This window comes from Agelaius tricolor, unplaced genomic scaffold (genome assembly GCF_023055355.1).
Source record: "Agelaius tricolor isolate 1412-34295 unplaced genomic scaffold, bAgeTri1.0.p SCAF_46, whole genome shotgun sequence".
Classification (NCBI taxonomy): Eukaryota; Metazoa; Chordata; class Aves; order Passeriformes; family Icteridae; genus Agelaius; species Agelaius tricolor.
In genome coordinates this window covers 1,649,760-1,660,093 of record NW_027269306.1, presented here as the reverse complement: position 1 = coordinate 1,660,093, position 10,334 = coordinate 1,649,760, and the positions used below count along the sequence as shown (strand labels likewise).

Below are 10,334 nucleotides of genomic sequence, written 5' to 3'. Positions count from 1 at the left end.
AATTTATCTCCTCTGTTGAAAAAGTTTTTCAGAGTTTTTTTTGAGTTTTAAGTAAAGTAAACATTTTTCCAATGTTTGGATATCGTTAGATTGGGAGTGGATTATCCAATTTTTTGTTGATTGCCTTGAATATTATCATTCTCAATTTATATCAGATTTTCTCTATTTTATGTTGTAATAGTCAGATATTGTAAAATATATTTGTCCTTGCCAAACACCTCAGAAATAGAAACATACTTTAGTTTTGTACACATTTAAAATTCATTAACCCTAACAGTCACTTCCAGCTCTTTTCCTGCTAAGAGAGAGTGAGCATTAAAATGTAATTATTAAATACACTTCTGTGAAAGGTACTCAGGCACCACAAAGGCTAATGACTACATGAAAATAGTAAAGAAAATGCAAGAAAATTTACAGTGTCAGACTAGAAATGCACATTATTGTGACGCATTTCCTGAAGACAAACCCTTTCCTTGTGGATCTCCTAAGGTACTTGAGTGAGGAATGATCTATAGCTCTAACAAAGAGGAAAACCAGACTGAAAATGAAAATACAGCCTGAAAAATACAATACCATGATACCTTAGCATTTACGTGATCCAGTAAAGATATTTCAACCGCCCCAAAAATATTGCATTTCTTTAACTCTTTGTTAAAGAAAATATGTTAATATGAACAAGATCTTAGCATAGGTTAAACGACAGCAATGAAGCATCTGTCAAATCTTCACCTATTGATGTAATATGAACACAAGCAGAGAAATAAATATCTCACAGTGTCCCTGAGCAAAATCATCTGTGACAATTAGCAGGGGGTCATATTTTTAAATTATAGTTGTCCCAGTTAGCTGTTTCAACAACTATGGCACTGAAAAGGACAAGAAGGTTGAAAAGAAACAATTTAAAAATTAAAAAAAAAAAATGAGAGAGAAAAGTTCTGTAAAACCTAAATAGAACTAGTAGGTATTAATGTAATTTCAAGATAAATTAATTGTATTTTTCTACTTATGATTTTTTCCCTTTGCCTTGTACATAAACATCACTCTTCTATTAAAGGTTGGACTCGATGATCTTGGAGGTCTTTTCCAATCTAAATGATTCTACAGTGTAGTTATTCTGCCTTTCTCTGGCGTCAAAAGTTAGGGGATTAGTGTTTTAGTTTGGATGAAGAGTGCATTTCATCTCAAGTCAGCCAGCTTTTATCCACATGATAACCAACAAGATTTTAGATTCCTTCTCACATTTTCTAAGAATTACCATTTTAGTCACCCTATCATTACCTTTAGATACCAGACAAAATTATTTCCTAAGAGAAAATTCCATCATTACCTGGCAGAATTTGAAATAGCAATGTCAGGATGGTGCAGGAGGTTTCTTGGAGCTGGGCTTTAAAGGCTGAGGAAGGAACAAGTAGAAAGGGAGGCAATCTGAAGAATGCTTTAATCTGATTTTCTTCTTTGGAAGAGCCCCAGTGGATGGAGATGCACAGGGACCTGTGGTGTCTTTGTGAAAAAACAAAGCCCCAGAAACTACCATGAGCCCATGGAAAGCATTTTCTGTCCCTGGCAGCTTTTAAATCTTTCCAGAGGAGCCAGGCTGTTGAATTTGTAAGTCAAACAGCAAACAACAAACAAACAAACTTTCACCAACTTCCGCTCCACCCTGTCCTTTTTTTTATTTTTTAAATCTTTTTAGTCCTGCATTAAATCTGAAAATTTTATTTGTGCTTATTTTTGCAAATGTCTCAGTGGAAAATGCATAGAGAAACCTGTGTGGTTTTTAATTGAGGAAACACAGTGCTTCTCAACTGACCTTCCAGTTGTTGCAAAAGGAGCAAAGTGTATGTTTGCTTTAAATTTGAAAGTAGTTTTCCATTTACACCCAGCAACAGAAGGTTGGATTTTGGGTATATCTAGTAAACATATCTGTGGGGAGGGGAGATGGGGAACTTTGAACTGTGCTTGGCTGAATATGATGGTAATCAGTGGGAAGTGTACATTTAAATTTTTATATTTTAAAAGAGCACTTTTTATCAGTTTAACTCTCAGTTACTTTATCAGTTTAACCCCTTTACATGTTTCCACAGGAATTTGGATGTTGAAAAAATTTGATCCAAATGCAGAATATCGAATGCTTGTTTCTCATAATACAAGTCATACTTAAGTGACAATAACATCAGTTAAAAATGCTTTAGATAAGGAATTGTGAGGGAAAAAATTACCTAATTTTGCCCTGTCTTATGTCTGATTGGGAAGGATAAATACTGTAAGCATAAAATACTGCAGCCAGTTTGAAATACCACACAGCACATAGTACATACTACACAAAATACTACACAGTAAATACTGATTTCAAATCCTATAATTTGAGTCCATGAATTAATTCTCTGCTTAACAAATTATTAAATACTGTGGGAAAGACTAAAGACTGCGGCCTGCGAGTTTAAAAAAAAGAAAAATTTAAGTGGGACCTTTGCTTGTTCCACGTGTGAAGGCCTGGACACCTGCAGGGGTCACAGCACCACATTGCCAAGCAGCTTCTGGGTTGTTTGGATTTCATAATTCCTGCTCAGGAAACTCAAGTCTCCCATCCAGGTGCCAAGGAAAAACCCTGCCATCCTCTTTGTGTCAGCTCTGACAGTCACTGAGTGTTTTCCTGACCCAAGGAAAGCCTTTTCTGCTGGGTGAGCTGAGGCTGCAGAATGGGATGTTCAGTGGAGAGCCAGCACTGGGGAAATTGAACTGCTGAGGAGAATTGTGAGAGGCCAGTTCTGTCCCTCTGCACTGGGACTGTGCCTTGCTGCTCCATGCAATTGCACCTTTGTTCTTGGTGGCATTCTGAGCCTTCTGGATGGAATTACAGCCTTGTGGTCTTGCCTTCTCCTGTGATGGCAGAGCCTCATTCAGGACTCCAAGCTTGTTCAAAAATTAAGAGTCAAGCTGATACAAGCGACCCATAAGCTGATATGAACAACTCATCCTGGCTGTAAAAAGTGTTTTGATGATACAGCTTATAGCAGTTTGAGGAGTAAAACAAATTGTTCTAGCCAAAGCATTTTCGGCCTGCATCTACACTTGGGATTTTGGTAACAAAAATAGCACAAAATGTCACTGGGAGGTGTTCTGCCAAAAGCTTCTAGCCTGTGTTTGTCCTCAGATCGTTTCTTTTTGCTGCATAATAGATTACATCTGTTGGAAATATCTTCTTCTAACTTGTGGGTTTTATTTTCCACTCAGAGCACTCACACCTAACTAGTGCTTATCCTCTGCAAAGGCTTGCAGACAAGGAGGAACAGGAGCCCACGGGGGTGTGTGTTTCAGTGCTGAACTTCATAAATGAATCTAAATGACACAGAGCCTCCTTCCACCGAGTTACTTAAGCACTTTGAAACAAAACCCTCCCCTCCAAACGGTATCAGGAGCCCACAGCACTTACAGGTGTAACAAGAGTTTCCACATTAACCCCTCTGTTGCCTACCAGCACAAATGTATCTGCCAAGAGAAAATTAGGACAGGGAAGTGTTTGCTGTTTTCCAGGTGACAAAAAAAAAGTCATGTGAGGGCATCTCAGACACAGTCACAGATTTAACCTCTGATAGAAACGGTGATCAGAGCGTTTAAAGCTTGCTGATACATCTAATGTTGTTTTATTGTGCTTTGTGGGCACTTCAAAACTATTTTGTGGCCAAAGTCATCCCCAGGAGTCTCTGACAGAGGAGGTTCATCACTCCAGCTCACACTGAGGCCAGCCCTCAGCCCCAAGGCTGAGGAAAGCTTTAATTGAAACAGCTGCCAAAGAAGGCAGCTCCTTGAGGGGGTTTGAAAGGAAAAAAGGACAAACAATGGATCTGCAGAGGGGTGCTGTGCTCCACAAAAGCAACTGAAGGAGTTTCAACGAGATTTGAGAGTTTGATTACAAGCTGGTGATACTCCTGTTGCAAGGTGAGTGGGAGTCTAGCTTGATCTAATTAGCAAAAACTGGAACATGAGGAGAGAACTGACAGTGCTGGGATGTTTCAGGAGGTGCTGTCATTTAGCAAACGTGACCCACCCAAAACTCCAGTGAGAGAACAGCATGATAAGAGAGGTTAATGAGCCCAAAGTCACCCCTTCTTTTCTAAATCTAAATTCAAATCTGTTTCTCAAAGTTGGTTTAAATTGTGCAGATGTATCTGTGGAGCACTGGATTCATCATTTTGCCTGTAAGTAGAGGATTGGTAACATTCAAATTTACAACTGTATTTGGATTGTTTTGGTTATCAAATTGTAGAGAAGGTGCATGGTGAAACATGAGAAATTTGCTAGAAATAGACCCTAAAAAACAGCTGGAAAAAATATGTTGAGATTCACAATTTGGGGTGATACACAATTTATACAATTGGAGTGATACACCAATTTAAGTTTGCAGATCAAGTATGGATTGAATCAGCATATATTTAATGTGCTTTTTTTTTTTTGTTAAGCCATTTTTGAGTTTGTATGGTTAAGTAATCAACAAGAATGTTTATCAACATTTACTGTCTATTTATATGTTAATAAAATGTGTAGAAATAACTCTGTAGGATGTTATTTTTTAGGAGCTTGATTAATATTTCTAAAATTAGTAAGCAATAGATATTATGAGCAGCTCTTGAGTGCTATAATTTACTACCATTGACACCCACCTATTTCTTCCCCAGCCCTAAATTATATGGCTCATTACTTACAAGACTGAAAATTGGTGGTGTTGTGGTAGTAAAACCAATGTTAGGTTTTAGCACTTCCGTACAATAAGTCTGGCTTCTCCAATTAATTAATTCAAATTCTGACTTCACATCCTAACAATCTTTATTACAAGGATTGGTCCTAAATAAAGGTTAAAATCAAGCAGACACGTGTTGAAAATACTGGAACAAGTAGTGAGAAAAAATAGCAGAGTACGTGTAGTTGTGCAAGTAAATAAAGAAATTCTTTGTTATTTTTGGCAAGAGGTGGAGAAGCATGTGATGTCCAGTTGTAGCTGTAGCCAAGGATTTATCTTGGGGCTAAATACTTTATAGGCAAACAGTAATTCCTTTTTTGCCCCACATCAGCTGAACACTATTTTGGGTCAAGAATGCTGTTTGCAGAAGCTGACCAGTCCTACAAACCACTAATATTTAAGTGATGTATAATATTAGGGACATGTTGTTACTGGGGGTGTATCCTGTTATTTTGTGAAGAGTTGAGCAAGGCAAAATGCTGAACTGTAATGCAGGATGCAAACTGGTCAATACATTTGCTCTGCCCTGCTACCTCTAAAGCTGGTGGTGTGCCTGATGGGCTCGGGCTAGCGGGGCAAGGACTGCGAGCCAGGGAAGGATGTCAGACCAGATCTGGAAGGTTGGTGCTTCACAGTTGTTTTCAAGGCTGGCTAGGGAAGTCTCTTTGTCTTACGAGGCCAGAGCACTCATTTAAATGAGTTAGGAGTTGGTACGTTTATTCTCACCTTGTCATCTTCTAAGCTCCAGGTCCTGAGACTCAGGCCTTTGTCCTGGCACCAGTTTGCTCATCGTTATGCACGTTGTGTGTGTGTGAATGAGTGTTATGGGAGTTGGCAGCTAATTGAGAGCTGGGAGGGAGAGCTCACCGATTCGGGGTGTGGTGATTGGGATGGCCAGCACCGGAGGATTATTGGGGGTTTTACAGGTGCTCCTGGCAGAGTCCCTACAAAGCACCAGGTTGCCTTCCTCCAGGTAGTGACAGACCAGGGCGGGCACAGAGGCGAATTCGCGGTAGGAGCATCTCAAGTTGTCGTCCCAGGGGAGACTTCCCGGGGGGACCATCACGGCAGTTCGCGGTAGGAGCATCTCAAGTTGTCCTCCCAGGGGGGACTTCCCGAGAGGACCGTCAGCTGGCGCTGAGGAGGCTCCGCCGCCGAGTTGCTGCCAGGGGCGGTGATGGCCGCACAGCAGCCTCGGCCGGTCGGTGCGGGAGGGCGGGAGAAGCGAGCGCGGAGCGGGGCCGGGCGCGGATGGCGCTCCGAGCGCCGCGGGCGGGCCGGGGCGGCGGCGGTGGCTGCGTTGCGCGGCGGGGCCGGGCGGGGGCGCTGCCGGCGGGCCGGGCCGGGCCGGGCGGAGCGGCGGGCGGCGGGAGCGCCCCGCAGGCTGCGTCCCGCGGGCTGGGCGGGGGCCGGGGAGCGCCGGAGCGGGGTTGGCCGGCGCCCCCTCCGCAGCGCTCGGCGGGGCCGCGGCCCGCCGCTCCGGGGCGATGGGCGGCGGCGGGCGCCGCTAGGCCGCCGCGGGCAGGGCGGAGGCGGGAGGAGGCGGAGGCGGAGGAGGCGGCGGCCGGGGGCGGGTTGGGTCCCTCCCCGGGAAGATGAGGCGGAGGCCCGGTCTGTCGAGCGGGCTGAGTCGGGGCTCTTCCCTCGCAGCCGCCAGGACAAGATGGCAGCGGCCGAGGCGGCGGCGGCAGCAGCAGCGGCGGGGCTGAGCGGCTGAGCCCGGCCGGAGCGGCGCTTCCCGGAGCGCTCCCGGACATGCCCAGGGCGGCGGCGGCAGCTCCAGCGCGGACGCCAGCGCGGCCCGACCCGTGAAGGTGAGCGGCCGGCGGCGAGCGGGGCCGGCCCCGCGGGCGGCGAGCGGCGCCGCCTCTGCCTCCGCCGGCGGTGATCGCGCCCTGCCCGAGGGGTGCTCCGCGGCACACCCGACCCCCCTGCCCGGGGCAGCGCCGCCGGCCTGGCCGAGCGCGGCGGCGGCGAGCGGGCAGCGCCGCTTCCCCTTCCCGCTGCCCTCGACGGCGCCCGCCCCGCTGCGTCCCTGAAGTTTCCCGTTCCGCGGCGCGGCCCGGCGCCCTCCCGGAGCCGCCCCGGGTGCCGAGCGAGGCCGCCGCCGCCGCCCGGCGGGGGAGGTGTGGCCGCCCCTCGCCCGCTCCCGGCGCTGCCCCGCTCCCCTCCCGGCGCGCCACCTCCCCCCGTGCCTTGTATGGAGCGCCGGGGCCGGCCGGGCTGCGGGGGGTCCCGGGGCGCGGCCGCGGCTCCTCCCGCTCCGGGTGCTGCTCGGCCGCCGGCGCGGCCGCTCCTGGCAGTCCCGGCGGGACGCGACCCTCGGCCCTGAGCCCCGAGGAGAGACCCGCGCTGGGGGGAAGCTGGGGCGGCAAATGGTGCCCGGGGCCGGCATCACTAACAGCAACTGGAAAGGAAGTGGACGCTTTAAAATTTGGTCAGTTCCCAAGAACGAGCTCTGTAAAAACAGAGGGGTTTGTGTGCCGGAGGCTTTGCCGTAATGGTTGCGGCAGGGATTGTGCGGGGTTTGTTCTGGATTCGTCGTGGTATCAATTGTAAAGCTGGCAGGTGCGTTTGCATGTGTTTAACGCTGTAGGAGATTGTGATGAGTGTGTAAAAATTATTTTTATTTAGATCGAGCCCTCGATCGTCAATGCTATGTGCTTACACGTATATAATAAAGAGCTTTCTTTTGAGGCTATACTTTTGTTACTAACTGTTGCATCTGACTTAAAATGTCAGAAACTGCGGTTGTTTGTTTCTTTGTTAACTTAGTTTTTAGCACTCCAGGGCTTGACTTGCCAGAAATTATGTGGCGCTCTGATGTTTTTGCATCTTCCTGCTTGTGTATTTTGCATCTCCCTACTTGTGTATTGCCTTGTTTATTTCGGTGTCTTGAAATTGTGGGAAAGTATGTTACTGTGAGCGACGACTACATTAGGTGAAGCTGTATAGTTGTCGATAACAATGCATGTTTGTGTGATTATTCATTTTCTACCCAGTATTACCTCCCCGTGACATCGTTTGCAAAAAGTTTAGGCTCTGATGATGTCGCACCGAGTAGGAAAGCTGGGATGGACTGCGAGGACTGACATAATAATTCCGTAACAGACTTAATTTGCTAGAGCTTTCTATAAACTAAAGTTTAAAATACACACCAGTAACTGCCTAACAAGCGTGGCAGCCAGCAGAGAGATTAATTAAGCACCTGGAAAATAGGTCAATACTGTATTACGAAGCGGCATGGTGAGATGGCAAATAAATAGAGCAAAGTGTTAACGCGGACTTACCGGGGGAAAACTGATCCCGCTGGAGCCGTGGGGCGGCTTTATCTGCGGACCTTTTATGGTAGCACATGCTGAGAGCCCTCGGACTTTTCACTCCCTCCACTTCTTCCTGGGGGCTTCTCTGCTCGGAGCTCACTCAGGGTGTGGCACCGCTCGTGCTTGTTAATTAATTAATTTTTTTTATAGATAAATTTGGCTGGGTGTTCCAGTTCCGACTGCGGTGGTGGTGCGTGGCTCTCCGGGCTCGGGGGCGGTGTGGAATTGGATGGGTTCCATGAGCTGGAATAAAGTTTCATTGAAAAATTGCTCGGGAAGCTGCCCCTGCCCTGGGGTCTCTGCGGCGCTTGTGATTTTTCTTTGTTTCGGGTTTTTTTTGTTGTGTTTGCGCGTTTCCTCCCTCGTCTCTTTCAAACAACTACCTATGGAAACAGGGAAATGAGACAGGCTCCTGCATAACAAGATAGCAGAGACAAAGACAGGGTGTGGGGAGGGAGACTGAGCTTGCAACTCATCTTTCAGAACTAACTGATAAAAAACCACTAGAATTTATTTGCATGTGCTGCTTTTCTGCTTGTGTCCTCCAGTTTGCAGCAGTTGCTTCAAAACAAATCGGTGATTTTTTTCCAAAAGCGTCTGTGGGATTGATGGCATCTGTACAAGGGGATGGGAGGCTGAGCAGCACTTCCAGAGGCAAAGGGTTGGTGAGCTCACCAGCCCCTGGGTGGAACAGAATTCACTGTACTAAATTCCTGTGGAAACACCAATCCAGAGGTGTAACAATGTCAGGCTGTGTTTTCCCAAGCTCACGTGTTTAGGTGTGCGTAGCCCTCTCTGAAGGGATTGCACACTTCCTGTTTTTAGAGCAGTTTTCTTTTTACCTCTCTATAGGATCTCTTTCTTGTATTTTCCCTTTTGCCAGTGTGCTGATCACTGCAACAAAGGCCCTTTTGACAAAGTGGTGCCTTTGGAACGGGAATTTTGTGGTTGCCTTTCTTGTGTGTGAGGGGGGGAGAAAAGCAGCGTTGGGAACGGGAACAGCACTGTCATTTGAGGCTGGACATGTATTTTGGAGGAATGTTAAATACAGAAGGACAAACTGCTTTTAGTGGAGCTAAATTTCGCTGTTGCAGTGTGGGGTGTCATGGCACTTACAGAGCAGTTCCTGCAGACAGTGCTGCTTTCTGCACAGAACTTTGGGGAGTAAAGCAGAGGACAGAGAGGCCTTCCTATGTTTTTTTATTAGATCAGCCTCAGCTTTTCTGAATATATGGAATGATTTCATGTGATCTGATTCGCTAGGAGGCAGAAGGCTGATCCTTCTGTGAGAGAGAATGGATTTCTAGTGCACTGATATTTACCTGTTGGAAATACTGCTTCTCTACATCCATAGAAAACTGAAAGAAGGGGTAAACACCTTTTCCCTCTATTTTTTTTTTTTTTTTTTACTGTGCTGCTTTCTGCATAGAACTTTGGGGAGTAAAGCAGAGGACAGAGAGGCCTTCCTACATTTTTTTATTAGATCAGCCTCGACTCTTCTGAATATATGAAATAATTTCATCTGATCTGTAGAAGCATTAGAGCCGAATTAAACTGCTCTGACTGACAGAAGTACAGGTTGGGTAGAGCAGGCCTGATAATCACCTGGTGATCCTTGGTTGAGGGAAGAAGAAATGTGGAAGTGTCATGGTGGTGCTACCAACATTCCTCTGTCATGAGTTGGCTGTTGAATTTTGTGGAATAGCATCCACCTTTCAGACTTCAGAAAAGCTTGTTTGTACCATTTTGTGTTTTCCAAGTTCCTAAGTCACTGAAATATTCTATTTCTTGAGATCCCTTCACTGACAATCAGAGGTGGAGTGGAAAATAATGAATTACTTTTAATAGGTCTTGAAAGAAAAGGTCTCCTCTTTCCTTTTAATACCAACTTGTTTTGTAATTTGCAGAATTAGTTGGTATTTACAAGATCTTGGAAAACAATGGATTACTTTTAATAGGTCTTGAAAGAAAATAATTAAGTACTTTTAATAGATCTTGAGTACAGGATGGGACTTCAGGTGTCTGAAACTGTGCTTCAGAACCGTGGCTGGGCTGAGCACAACATCAGACATGGGGAAAGGAGCCAGGATGAGCACTGAGCATGTTCCAGACCATGCTGTGAGTGCAGTGCACCTGAAGTGACCATGTAACTCCATTTAAAGCAGCCTAAAATAACTGATGCTATGATATGGGTTAGTAATGGGTTACCTTTTCTGACTTCTACAGGCACTGAGCACCCTCTGTTTAACCTGAAATAACCTATAATGAAGGAT

General features: G+C 46.1%; 1 protein-coding gene across 2 annotated transcripts in view; it reads left to right on the top strand.

The window, feature by feature from the left end:
* Positions 1-6,271: 6,271 nt before the first annotated feature.
* HIPK3 (homeodomain interacting protein kinase 3) overlaps positions 6,272-10,334 on the top strand; it is a 69,676-nt gene continuing 65,613 nt past the window's right edge. Inside the window, exon 1 of one of the 2 annotated variants that reach the window (XM_071455238.1) lies at positions 6,272-6,552. The gene's annotated coding sequence lies outside the window, so the exon portion shown is untranslated. The remainder of the gene's footprint in view (positions 6,553-10,334) is intronic. The other variant, XM_071455239.1, reaches the window with a different exon arrangement.